Source organism: Arachis ipaensis, chromosome B05 (assembly GCF_000816755.2).
Source record: "Arachis ipaensis cultivar K30076 chromosome B05, Araip1.1, whole genome shotgun sequence".
NCBI lineage: Eukaryota > Viridiplantae > Streptophyta > Magnoliopsida > Fabales > Fabaceae > Arachis > Arachis ipaensis.
The window spans coordinates 145,144,445-145,158,965 of record NC_029789.2 but is presented as its reverse complement, the minus strand read 5'-3'; the positions used below and the strand labels follow the sequence as shown (position 1 = coordinate 145,158,965).

Genomic DNA, 14,521 nt, shown 5'->3' with positions numbered 1-14,521 from the left:
AATAATAATAATAATAATAATAATAATAATAATAATAATAATAATAATAATAATAATAATAATAATAATAATAATAATAATAATAATTTATATATAAAGTTAATAATATATGAGTTACTAATCTAAATGACATTAGTAACTTAAGAGTGAAAGATATTTGATGAAGCATTAGCAAAGCTAAGCTCAACAAAAATACTGATATTTACTTATATTGGTAGATATCGAACTCGATAATAATATTATTAACTAAATTCTATTTCTAAATTGAAATATCAATTACTCAAATTAAGATATACATATAAGTTTCATTTCTTATAAATGACTAGAATTATAGTTTTAATTATGTAAAATATTTTATCATAATATATATATATATATATATATATATATATATATATAATAATAATAATATGAATTTGATTGAATTCAAATAGTTATAAAATTAGTTCAATTATTGATAATAAAATAATTTCTAAAAATAGAAAACTCCAATTTATGAAATAAATTATAACTTATTTATATTTATATTTTTAAAACTGAGGGTCGCTACAATAAGGTTATGGAAAGTCCCATCCAAATTTGACAAGAACAAGACGACTTATATAGAAATGGTTCTCATGGTTGATAAGGTAAGTTGATTATTTTTCATGATTCTTTCAAGTGATGCTAGGTTCATTTTATAAATATTTGTGGTTTATATTTTAAGTTTATTTGATAAGTAAACTCTTGCACGAATCAAAGATAGTGCAATTTTATAGATTTATAAGTGCTAATAGTCTTTATATTTAATTTGTTTTATAGTGTGATAATAGCCAATATATTTGTTTGTGGATTTAACTATTATTATATTATTTATAATCACATTAAGTATATATCTGTGATTTATTGAAGAAAGTAGATTATTAAAACTAATTAATAACTATTTTAGAGTTAATCCAATTAACACTAGATTAAAAAAAATAAACAATGCATAACATATTAATTTTTTATTAATCAAATTATTATAATTCAAATTAATTTTTAAAAAATAATTTAAAATTATAATATCAATCTTATCACGTGTATGGCACAAATAATTACACTTGTGAATAATAATTATACATTTATGTTTGTGATTGCAAATGCAATTCAAGTATTTACAATTTATATGGGCTTCCTTTTTGTTTTCTTATTCTAGTTAGATTTGCTATATATATTCTCAATCAATCAATTTGATTGGTTTGATGTTTAGTCCTATATATTAGAGATATTGATTAGGAGAAAAACAAATAGAACTAGAAAAACGTAATACCATTGAAATTTTTTCTAAACTTTATGTTGGAATCTAATTTATTTTTCGTTACATTTTAAAAGGCACAGCACAAGCACAAGACCCTAATCTCTATTTGTTTTCATCTTTTTTTTTTTCAATACAAATGGCAAACCATAACGATCAAATTCCTAATGATCTTACACTGAAAATTCTAGTAAAATTATCCGTTAAATCCTTGAAGCGATTTAGTTGCGTGCGAAAGTCTTGGCTAAATTTACTTGAGAATCCTGATTTTAAGAGCATGTACTAAGAAAATTTAAAATCTAAAACTGCCTACTCATCGTCTCTCCTTCTATGGAGATTATTTTACCAGAGGGATGAAAATAATGTGCATTTATTTTCTGGAGATAGATATGAAAACATGGTTACATTAGTTTTGCCAACTCTGGTTGAGAGTTATGGTCTCGGCGAGGTTCTAGAATGTGTTAATGGCATTATATGTCACTATGAACGAGGTCGTGAGGTAATAGGACTTTGGAACCCCAAAACCGACGAGCATAAAATTATTCCTCCAGGTATTAGTGATGATGAGCCCGGCTTTGATCGGCATGTAAGTGTTCATGGATTTGGTTATGACAATGTGAATGATGATTATAAAGTGATTCAATGTGTATATTATATTTATGGTCGAACTTTGTTTGAAGAGCCTGTTCTAAGAATTTGGCAAATTTATAGTCTAAAAAGTAATTGTTGGAAGAAACTTGATCTTGAAATGACTCAGAAGGAAGATGTAGATAAAGCTTCTATAGCGTACTTGAATGGAGTATGCCACTGGTGGGGTAGCGAGTTTGCCACGAATGAACTCGAAGAACAAGTACTTGTGTCATTTAACCTCAGCACCGAAACATTTCGAACCACATCAATTGTTTGGGTGCAAGAAAATGATGATAGCCCTACCAGAACTTTGGTAGTGCTCAACGAGTCTGTTATTTTGATTTCCTCTTTTGCTCAGAATAATCGCATTGAAATATCCATTTTGGGTGAAGTTGGTGTGAAGGAATCTTGGGTGAAGCTTTTCACACTTGGACCCTTTCCATCAGAATTTCGTTATCCAATGAGAATGGGCAACAAATGTGATGTAATATTTTATATAGGAGATGACAGTAATGAATTGGCTTCCATTGATGTCATCACGGACAAAGTAATTCACAATATTAATATCAAAACAAGAATGTTTGGTACATGGATTTACAAGGAAAGCCTCCTCTCTTTCACAAAAAAAATTAATTGATTAGTAAATATACAAATTTAAATGTAAGATATACTTAAATGGGGTATGGGAAGAGTATGTACACTTTCTAAGATTAAAACTAATTTTAATATTATATTGGTAGTTGAAATTGATTTGATAAGTTAATTTGTATTTCATTATAATATTTTGAGCTGGTCAATTATGTTTCATATTTAAAAAAAAAAACGACCTATGAAGCACGTACACTTTGCTGTGTTGCTGTGTTTGCGTGTCGGACACATTTTTGACACAACACTCACCAACACTCATCCGACACGCGTGTCTGTCCGCTGTGTCCAACCGTGTCTTAATAGAAAATAAAAAATTTTTCTCCAGACACGTTTGGATACACCTAAATACCATCACCTGTCAGCATGTCCAGTCTTATTCTTAATATATATTCTTGAAATAAATTTAGATATAGTATATAATATTATTTATTAAAACAAAAAAATTTTTTTAAATACTTGATATAATTAAAATAAGATATTAAAAATAAATAAAAAATAATTTATATTTTAATATCTATAAAATGTTAAAATATTATTGAGATTTATATAAAAAATACTTTATATTTTATATGTATGCGTGTCCCCGTATCATAGAATTTGTGTGTCGGCGTGTCCCGTTTTGTGTCGTGTCCCGTGTCAGTGTCGGTGCATCATAGAATACGACTCTTGGTGTTAAAAAAAAAAATTATATCACACGAATTAATTTTGGATATCTGAAGTAATAATGAAAACAAATCGGATAATTGTTCATTATTCAAACTTAGACTTGTGTATTCTCAAGTTACTTTTGTACTCAAATGTGGATGCAAAAGTAGTCTATTGAAAATTTGCTAAAAACTATGTATGCAAAAGTCAGTGACCTTGCCTCTGCTAGAAGGATATTTGATTTGATTATCAAAAAGAGCATTTTCTCATGGACATCAATGATTGCAGGATATGCCCATTCGTATCACCCATTGGAGGCATTGCATTTGTTTAGAAGGCTTGTACGGACAGAATTTAGACCAGATGGACTAATCGCTGCCACTGTTTGTTGACTTAGGATCAATTAGCGTAGCACAAGAGATGGAAGATTATATTTCTCTAAATGGATTGGAATTTGATCTAAGTCCAAACATCTCTCATACACAGCTACTCCAAGTGTGGAAGCATCGAGAAAGCCAAAGAAGTATTTGAAAAAGTGGCAGATAAAGATTCAACTGTTTGGTCTTCCATGATAAATAGTACTAGACTTCACCATCAATAATAATGATGCTTCAGTGTTCTTGGATGCTCAACATTGCTGCATCATGAAAACCAGCTTAGATTATCTCTCCAGTTTGTCTGCTAATGATGGTTTATCAGGAGCAATGAGAGCATTTTGCACATTGTAGTAGTAGCTACATTGAAGCAAATATGAAAATTGAGTCCACTGCTTTATAACTGTCGAGAGCTGATAACTTAAAATCTGACCTTGAAAATAACAAGAATCAGTTCCCTGATACGGTGGCAACAGAAAAAGTTCTGCGGCAAAAGTTGGTATGTTTGGAGGAAATGAAAGAGGATCTAGAAAAGCAAATCAGAATTATGAATGCTAACATCATAACTTTATTAAGCTTAGCAAGATGGAAGTTTTTATTTGTGTGACAAACCCTATATGTGATAAGCACTGATAGGAGAAAGAGAAAATGTAAGCAAACAAAACAAAACTGAATAGAAACTCACCCTTCAAATGAGAGGGTATATGAATCTGTATATCATTTCTCTGTAATCTCTATGGCATGTCTGTGTCATATAATTTGTTAATCAACAATTAAATGAATCTTCTATCTATGTTACCCTGTGGATTTGTAACTCCATGGAATGCATTAACAGTAATTTCTGTCACTTAGTAAAGTATACATCTAGTTAAATTAGATCTTCTAAGAACCTATAAGATGTACAATTCATCAATCAAAAGATTCTTTTAAGAATGGTTGCTAATATCTGACATGATCAACAAATCAGTAACAGAAATCAGAGTTCTGATCTCTACTTTTGTTCTCATTTTCTCATGGTCCTCTCATCTTTTCAACAAAGTGACGCCTCTTTTCTTCCAACTTCTCGCTCATCCTCTTTCGCAAATCAAACATCTTTTCCCTCTTCCCGATTTTTTTTCTGTTCAGATGGACTAACTTGTTTATCCATAAGCAGAGAATAGAGTGTTTGTGGTTGATAGACAGTAATATCCTCCGTCTTCTCTTCCCGTGTTTCATCTCTATTCTCATTCTCTATGGAAGATGCTGGAAGTTCTTTCAAATCCTCAGTTTGTTGCATTATGTAAGCCTCTAGAAAAGGTGTTGACAGTTGGACAAAACTTTGGCTGCTGCTCTTTAATACTATTGGACAAGAGGAAGATGATGCTCATCCGAAAGAAAACGATTTCCTAACTGGTTCTACTATAGACTTGGCCCCATGTTGGTTTTGGGGTGTTAGCCCCGAACCATCAACTGATATCCTTGCGCTAGTTTTATCATTTGAAGCAGAGGTATCGTGTCCACATTCTTGTTTAACCCACATGTATGGAGCAACAGTCCGAGGAATCCAATTCTCCTTTTCAGCCAGCATCCATGAAATGCTTATGCACTCAGAGTTCGGGAGCACTAAAGCTTCTCAGAATGCTTCCTGTAGAGATACTATAATCTTTTCAGAAAGACATGCAAAGTTGAAGGCTTGTCGGACTATACAAGTTACAACATAGAGAACAAGGAACACGCACCCTCTAAGCAAACTTTAAAAGAGAAAGAAACATAGATATATCTAAAGCATGTAAATTCTAAAAACAGCAGCAGGTTAAACATTGATCTTTAACCAAAATTCATTCATAACTTAACCAAATGGAAATGGGGCTATCATACCTTAAGTCGATTGAGCAGGAACAGGGCGATGCGTGCATTAGTTTTCTTTCAACACCCCAATTGATGGAAAAACTATAAGGACAATTTAAAAAAAATGGAATACGAGAGAATGAGAGGAATGAGGTGAAAAGGAAGACGAACCCCAGATGAGGAAATTGAGAACGACCCAGATGAGAGATGAAGTTAAAATTGGAATCTTTATTTTACATTTGTTCTTAAGAATCGGATGCTAAAATTAAAAGCTGCATTTTCTCTCTTTTTTGTTGTTCCTTCTGCATTTTCTCTCTTTCAAACAGGGCAGCAACTTGTTTGTCTTGCTGCGACATCTACGAATTGAGTTTTGGAGCGAAACCAATTTTATTATAAAATTTAATTAATTTGCTTTATTTCTCTAAAACTTCAGAATTTTAAGAGTTGAGGATTGGGAGTTGTGAATTTTTGAATATTGGTAGTCAAAGGTGAAAAGAAATAGATTTCAGCAAGCTATGCACCAACTTCCAATGCTTGTAACTCTTAGAATTGAATAGCAATTGGGTTGCAACTAAGACATTTCTGGATGAGCTAGGAGTTCCCAAACCAAAATTTAGCTTAATTGGAGTTTTGTAATAAAAGTTATTCAAATTGAAAGGTACTAAGCTTGTTGGTTTTTAAAACAGATTTTGACTCATTTTTACTTAACTTCCAGGTAATGTAACTTCTTCATTAAAAATGGTATTAACTCAGAACCAATTGAAAAAGAAACCTGGATGAGTAAAGTTTAACTACATTAATTTTTAAAGTCATTGAATTTAACTTGGATTTTATATTTTTTGAATATCACATGTTGCTGCTGTTTTTCTGGTTTTATGCACTGCAGAGCAGTCACGGTTTTTCCTTTATTCCTGAGGCTAGAGAAATCAGAAAATTATGATCTTTAGTTTATTAGAAAGCTTATTTCAAGATGAACGCCTGAACATAAAGTTTGCGCAATTCCGAATTCATTTGTTATATTAAAAACAGAAAAGAAAATAGACTGTCGAGGATGTCTTGGTGATAGTCATGGGTTCGAGAAGTTAAAGTTTAATCTTCGTGTGATGTGATTGATTTAATGTTAGAGTTGGGTTGATTTTAAGATTATTCGATATTAAGAAGGTTGAGAAGAGTTTGATAAATAGTTTGGTCAGGACCCGGAAAGGGTAATCAAGATGAATTATAAGGGAATGATGATGAAAAATGTGAAAGGGAGGTTGTTAATAAAAGGAGTTAACATGCCATGACTTGATGAATGATTAAATAATGATTATGACTATGAAATGGCTTATGAATGATGATATATGAGATATGAGTTTTCCTGGGTAAAAACCGTGGCTCGCCACCACGTGTTCCAGGTTGATTCTCGATACTCTGTTAACCCTACGTCGTAAGGGTGACCGAGCACGTATAAATTCCCGGGTATGGATAATCCCCATTGAGTGATTTATATGATGATTGAATGTAAACTCTATGCATAGACTCTTGGGGATGCGCGACGGGGGACAGTCTAAGGTTTTCGGACTTGTCGGGTTGACTGGATAACCGACAGATGGACCCCATCAGCCATAGGACAGACATGCATCATATGCATTTGTTTGTTTTGATTGCTATGTATTTCCTGGGTTTGCCTAATTGATATATATCACCTGCTATTTGTACTATCTGCTCATTACTTGTGCGTGACCTTGTTTGGTTGCTTGTTTCTGTTGCATTGTGGATGATGGAGGGATGGAGGAAATGGAGAAATGGTTTGGTGTTAGATTAGGATTGAAATTGAGTAAGTTAGGTAGATTTAGAATACCTACCCCTATTTATAGCTTCTAATTAGTAATTAAGTTGGATAATTGTATAACAGAGTTCTAGGATTGCCTATGGCATTCTCAGGACCTTATTTATTATACGTGTGGCACTTTTACCATGCTGAGAACCTCCGGTTCTCATTCCATTTTGTATTGTTGTTTTTCAGATGCAGGTCGAGAGGCTCCTCGCTAGGCGTCTGGATCCTGGAAAGCGAAATAGTCATTGGGTGTATTTTGGCTTCTGGCTGTATATATGTATATATATGTTTAGCTTACTCTCCAAGTAACTTATGTATGCTGCTCCTCTTAGAGGTTGAGGGAGAGATAGGAGTTATTTTGATATTATAGTGTATTTTGGGATATTTTGAGAACACTTATGTATGTTTATATGTATATATATACCCTCCGACCAGCCTTAGCTTTGCAGGCTGAGTCAGAGACTAGTTATGCTGCTTCCTTGGTTGTCCTTTACTCTTTTGCTTATCTTTATCATGTTCCTATTAGGTTTCTTAGCACGCAAGTAATCCTTTCCTAAGCGTTGCACTTTTTATTTTGCGATTTTGTTTTACCCGTTTTTGAAGACTCCTAGTTAAATATCTTTTTCTTTATTATTATTATTATGTATATATTCTTAGAGGTCGTAATACCTTACTTTCTCAGTCTTATGACTTAAGCATAATACTAAGTATGGTAGGGTGTTATACTAAATATTGGTGAATTAATTTTAAAAAATGGTATATATAATAAAGTTTTTACTATTTTTTTCTCAATAAAATTTAATAATTATATACAATTAAAAAGATACACTTAATTTAAGATAACGAGTGATACATAAAAAATTAAAAGATTTTAAATTTAACATATGTAGTGATGAATATAGTTTCAGTTTAATTATAAATATATATACCAATAAAATATTATCGAACTATTAAAATAATTAGATTTTGTAACTATTATTAACTTTAAATGCCATATATTGTTATCATAATAATGATGGCATACAAACTTTACACTTCTATCATGATTATTTAAGTATTTCAATAATTTTAATGCATCAAACTTAATTTTATATTATCAAGTATCGTTTAATCTAGTCCAATTTTCTCTACATATTCTGAAAATCTGGCAACTCCTGCCACTTCTAATAATAATTTATTGTCCGTTCAGACTTCAGAATTTACCAACATGCTATTTTTTTTTGGTGAAAAAGGTACTTTTTTTAGTATGTATAAGAAATAGATCAATGGCTTCTTTCCCCATCTCATGAATAGCATAGCTATTTATCATGGAAGACCAACCAATTAAATCTTTGTCTGTTGCTTTTTCAAATACTTCTCTAGCTTTCTTGATGCTTCCACACATGGAGTATACGTGTATGAGAGATATTTGAATTTGTAGATTATATTCCAATCTATTTAGAGGATGTGTGGTTCAAATATTATTTTGTTATAAAAATTTCATTCTTATGGGAATTAAATATATCCAAAGAAAAAGTGGGAATTAAATGATGGTATTTTGATTTTTTGAAATCAAATTTGCTTGAAAATAGCTTTTTAAATTTTAAATTAAACATGGTCATATGATATTTCCATCTTAAAATTCTTATGAATTTTTTATAATTTTTCCAACCACACACATCCTTAGAGAAATATAATCTTCCATCTCTTGTGCTATGCTAATTGATCCTATATCAGCACAAGCTGATAAAACAGTGGCAACTGTTGGTCCATTTGGTCTAAAATTTGTTCGTACAAGCCTTTCAAACTGAGAAAATGCTCTTTTTGATAAAATCAAATTAAATATCAATGGTCTTTTCCGGGTTCGATGAAAGAGCATTTTCTAAGCTGGACAGAGGAGCCGAGGAGTAAGAAAGGTCGAAAGCAGCGGTTGAGGAGCTTTTGTGCGATTATATGGAACATTTGGCTAGAAAGGAACATGAGAATTTTTAAGAATAAAAGCAAAGGTGTTGAAGAGATCATCGACATGACCGTAACTAGTGTGAATGAATGGACAAGTGTCATTCCCTTTCGTTGTTGATGGCTATACCAAAGACTTTCGTTGTTGATGGCTATACCAAAGATGATGTGGGGACTTTTACTATTTTGATGTGATCATGTAATTAAATAAGTTTGTGATATTAGTCTGTCTCTGTATGCTTCACTTTATTGTGTTGACCTTTTACTTTAAAAAAAATATATCCTTCTAGCAGATACAAGGTTATTAGCAAATTAAATATCCATTTTGCATACATAGTTATTAGCAAATTTTCAAGAGATTCCTCTTTATCGCATCCACGTTTGATTACAAAAGTAACTTGAGAATACACAAGTTCAAGTTTGAATAATGGGCAATTATTCAATTTGTTTTCATTAATACTTCAGATATCCAAAGCTGATTTGTGTGATATAATTTATTGTTTTCTAACACCAAAAATCTTATTTTTTAAAATATGAAATATAATTGACTATTTTAAAATATTAGAATATAATATAAATTGACTTATCAAATTAATTTCAACCAACATGAATACTAAAATTAGTTTACATACTCTTTTCATATTCCATTTAAGTACATCTTACATTTAAATTTATATATTTATTAATCAATTAATTTCTTTCGTGAAAGAAAGGAGGCTTTCCTTATAAATCCATGTACCAAATCTTCTTGTTTTGATATTAATATTGTGAACTATTTTGCCCGTGATGACATCAAAGGAAGCCAATTCATCGCCTGTTGATACGAGAGATTACATCACATTTGTTCCCCATTCTGAATGCACAATATTTTGGAAAAGGTCCAAATCTAAATGTGAAAAGTTTCACCCAAGATTCCTTCACACCAACTTCACCCAAAATGGATATTTCAATGCTATTATTCTGAGCAAAAGAGGAAATCAGAGTAACAGAGTCGTTGAGCACTACCAAAGTTCTGGTAGGGCCATCATCATTTTCTTGCAGCCAAACAATTGATGTTGTTCGAAATGTTTCAGTGCTGAGGTTAAATGACACAAGTACTTGTTCTTCGAGTCCATTCGTGGCAAACTCGCTACCCCACCAGTGGCATACTCCATTCAAGTATGCTATAGAAGCTTTACTTATATTTTTTTTTTTAGTCATTTCAAGATCAAGTTTCTTCCAACAATTACATTTTAGACTATAAATTTGCCAAATTGTTAGAGCATGCTCTTCTAATTCCATTGGATCATAAATATAATATACACATTGAATCACTTTATAATCATCATTCACATTATCATAACCAAATCCATGAACACTTACATGCCGATCATAGCCGGGCTCATCATCAGTAATACCCGGCGGAATAATTTTACGCTCGTCGGTTTTGGGGTTCCAAAGTCCGATTACCTCATGACCTCGTGCATAGTGACATATAATGCCATTAACACATTCTAGAACCTCGCCGGGACCATAACTCTCAACCAAAGTTGGCAAAACTAATGTAACCATGTTTTCATATCTCTCTCCAGAAAGTAAATGCACATTATTTTCACTACGGACGTTTTTATCTCTTTGGTAAAATAATCTCCATAGAAGGAGAGACGATGAGTGGGCAGTTTTAGATTTTAAATTCTCGTAGTACATGCTCTTAAAATAAGGATTCTCAAGTAAATTTAGCCAAGACTTACGTACGCAATTAAATCGCTTCAAAGATTTAACCGGTAATTTTGCTAGAATTTTCAGAGCAAGATCATTAGGAATCTGATCGCTATGGTTTGCCATTTGCATTGAAAAAAAAGGATGAAAACAAACAGAGATTAAGGTCTTGTGCTTGTGCTGTGCCTTTCAAAATGTAACGAAAAATAAATTAGATTCCAACATAAAGTTTAGAAAAATTTCAATGGTGTTTCGTTTTGCTAGCTCTATTTGTTTCTCTCCTAATCAAGATCTCTAATATATAGGACTAAACATCAAACCAATCAAATTGATTGATTGGGAATATATATAGCAAATCTAAATAGAATAAGAAAAAAAAAAGGAAGCCGATATAAATTGTAAGTACTTGAATTGTATTTGCAATCACAACCATAAATGTATAATTATTATTCATTAGGCTTAGTTTTTCTTAAACAATATTAGATTCTACTGGTTTAAAAAGAAATAAGTATCCTAGACTGAAAATAACTCCTTATCACTATTTGTGCTACTTTGTTGGAAAAATAAAATAAAAAAATTTTTAAAGTGAAGTCAAAACATATAATTTGAAAAAATAACAAATCAAATCAAGTAAAAATGAAAGGGATGTATTTTCTATTTATTTAATTGAAAGAATCATAGTCCATGAATAATGAAACCAAGGTTGGCACAGGCCTTTAGCAAAGGGTAAGTGAAGGTATTCCCATGCTCAGCGGTGTGTGAAACCATGGAAGTGTATACGTTTAAGGTTTCAGTAAAGAACCCAGTATTGGTAGAATCTCGAATCAAGTTTCATAGGTAAATGGGGCTTTTTGAAACTTCTAAATGATGCAGAACGCACTGCCATTTAAATAATGGACAATTATCTGATTTGTTTTCATTACTACTTTAGATATCTGAAATTGATTGTGTGATATAATTGAGGATTTACACCGTAAAATAATTAAAATTACATCAATGTCCTAAAAAAGTGAATTAGCTTACATACATGTCCTAAAATAAATTTATATTAATCGAATCAACTGAATTCAATTTATACTCTTTCAATGTAAATCAACTAAAGTAAATTTATAATTTACTATATATATGTTATATCAATCTTGATTCAATTTACTTGTATATGTAATTGATGAGTTTGGAAAACTCTATTTCTAATTAAGTGATGATCAAACATTATTAATAAAATCAGTTGCAAAAATTATTGATACTAAATTAAAATGATTAAATTAATTTTTGCAATGCAGGTTCAGATTGGGCCAAAAATGAAAATCTGGTACAAGCCCAATATACTTCTAAGAATTTCAACTTTAATGTTGAATTATTGTGGCTGAAACAATGTGTTGTTACATGGGCCAGATTGATTTATTATTGCTACAAGCCCAAATGAATGCTTCCCTATTTGCTCAATGCATGATCCGAAAAATATACATCAGGAAAACAAATGTTATTAATTGGGCCAGCTTTTATTGAATTTCAACATGAAGCCCATATCAAACCAAAGATCCAATGCTTGATCCGATACATAATGAAAGAAAGCAAATTGACTCCATGCTTTCCAACGGATTCAATCTCTTGTTAAGGGATGGATTTCAAAATTTAATTTGCCAGCATTGGAAACATAAATGAGAGAGAGAATATGAGTGACATGATTGATTTGATCAATGCAGCACGCCACTCAAGCAAGGGAAGTAAAAGCAATCCCATTTAATATGTTCTATTTCAATTAATTGCTTTTACTCTTCATTCTCTCTCATCTTTCCTTCCTCTCTCTTTCGGTCTTTAACCAGGAAACATTGGTAGCCATAGAAGCAAAAATAAGCTACCGAAAGGAAGGGAGAGCAAGCCTAAAGACCATCACAATGATGGCAAGAAAATATACTAAAATAAAAATGAGCTGTGGCTGAAATTTTCACCAAATATGGTTAGATTTGGTGAGGTAATCTTGAGCTCTTTATGCTCAAAAAAAGGAAGAAGAAGAATCGGCCAGCAAGATGAGATTCTTGAAGCATGGCTTGTCTTTGATTCTGCTCAACCACCACAGGAAGTAGCTAGAGTGGCGAAGTGATGGTAGAGGCAGAGATTGAAGCAGATGAAGTCATCATTATCATGAAGCATCAAGGGCCAGAAATCCATATTGGAGAGCAAGCCAAGGATGGAGAGCTCGGATTGATGAAGAATGATGATCAAGAAAGGACTAGAGGTAATTGCATGTTGGGTTTTGCATGGTTGTCTCTTCTCTCTCTATGTGGCCTAACCAGTTCTGTTTCTTGAAGGAGTTAGAAGTTAAGCTTGGGTTTTGGCTTCAAGTGTGGAGGCTTCCCTCTTCTATAAAAAGAGTGAACTACCACTGTTTGAAGCAAGGAGAAAATTTGAGAGTGCAAGGCACAGAGTTCTCAGAGCTACCTGAGCTAACAAATTTCTCTTCTCCTTCAATGTATTCTGTTTAGTATTTTTCTATTTAATTTTATCATGTCTTGAGTCTCATGGAAAAAGGCAAACAGTGAGGTTTGTATGAAAAAGTCATAGAGCGAAAAAAGGCAAAGAGTGCAAAATTAAAAGAAAAAGCCATAGATGTCTTAGAGTTTCTTTGTTCATCTATGTTGTGTTTCATGATTCTGTGGGAATCTCCTTGTAAGTTGGGTTAGCACTTTACAGTTTGTAATCAGATTGATTATAGTGAAATTCCATCATGCTTGTGATGGAGACTGGATGTAGGCTGCACTGCACTTAGCAGCTGAACCAAGATATATCTGGGTGTAATCTTTCTCTCTTCTCTACTCCATTTCTGTTTCTACTGCACAGGAGCAAAAACCAAAAATATCTCGTGCCAAGTAATGAGACAAAAAGAAAAGTCTCGTGGCTAAGGACGAGACAAAAGAAAAAGTCTCGTATCCAGTGACGAGATAAAAAGACAAAAAGTTTTCTGAATTGGTTTCACAGGTCAGCAAGGGTTATCAAGCGAAAAGGGGGCTAAGATTCAACCTCCCCTTCTCTTAGCCACTGAAACCTTCAATTGGTATCAGAGCTTGGTCTCAAAGAGATCAAGCTTTGCAGCTTGGAGTAAAGATCCTCATGGCAGAAAACAGTGGCTCAAATGTGGTGTCCTACAATCTTACAGAAGGACAGTCAAGCAACAGACCGCCTCTTTTCAATGGGAAAAACTATACCTATTGGAAAGAGAGAATGAAGATCTTTGTGCAAGCAGTAGACTACAGACTTTGGAAGATCATCTTGGAAGGCCCTCAATTTCCAACTAACACAAGTGCTGAAGGAATAGTTTCTCTCAAACCAGAAGCAAGCTGGACCGAGGAAGATAAGAAGAAGGTGGAGTTAAACGCCAAGGCAGTAAACCTGCTCAACTGTGCTATCAGCTTCGAGGAGTACCGACGGGTATCAAGATGCACAGCGGCAAAGGAAATCTGGGACAAATTGCAAATCACCCATGAAGGAACCACCATTGTAAAGAAGACTCGGATAGACATGTTGAACAGAGAGTATGAAATGTTTGCAATGAAGGAAGGAGAGTCCATTGATGAACTGTTTGAACGATTCAACATCATCATTGTTGGCTTAGATGCTCTAGGAATTACATATCCTGATTCTGTGCTAGTGAAAAGAGTGCTGAGA

General features: G+C 32.6%; 1 protein-coding gene and 1 long non-coding RNA gene across 2 annotated transcripts in view; both read right to left on the bottom strand.

The window, feature by feature from the left end:
- Nucleotides 1–14,521, bottom strand: part of LOC107644704 — a 100,938-nt gene that overhangs the window by 39,445 nt on the left and 46,972 nt on the right. The window lies entirely within an intron of this gene.
- On the bottom strand, nucleotides 4,252–5,478 carry LOC107644706. The gene is made up of 2 exons (XR_001621381.2): nucleotides 5,431–5,478; nucleotides 4,252–5,197 (listed from the first exon to the last, which is right to left on the bottom strand). It is a non-coding gene; the product is annotated as an uncharacterized LOC107644706 (long non-coding RNA).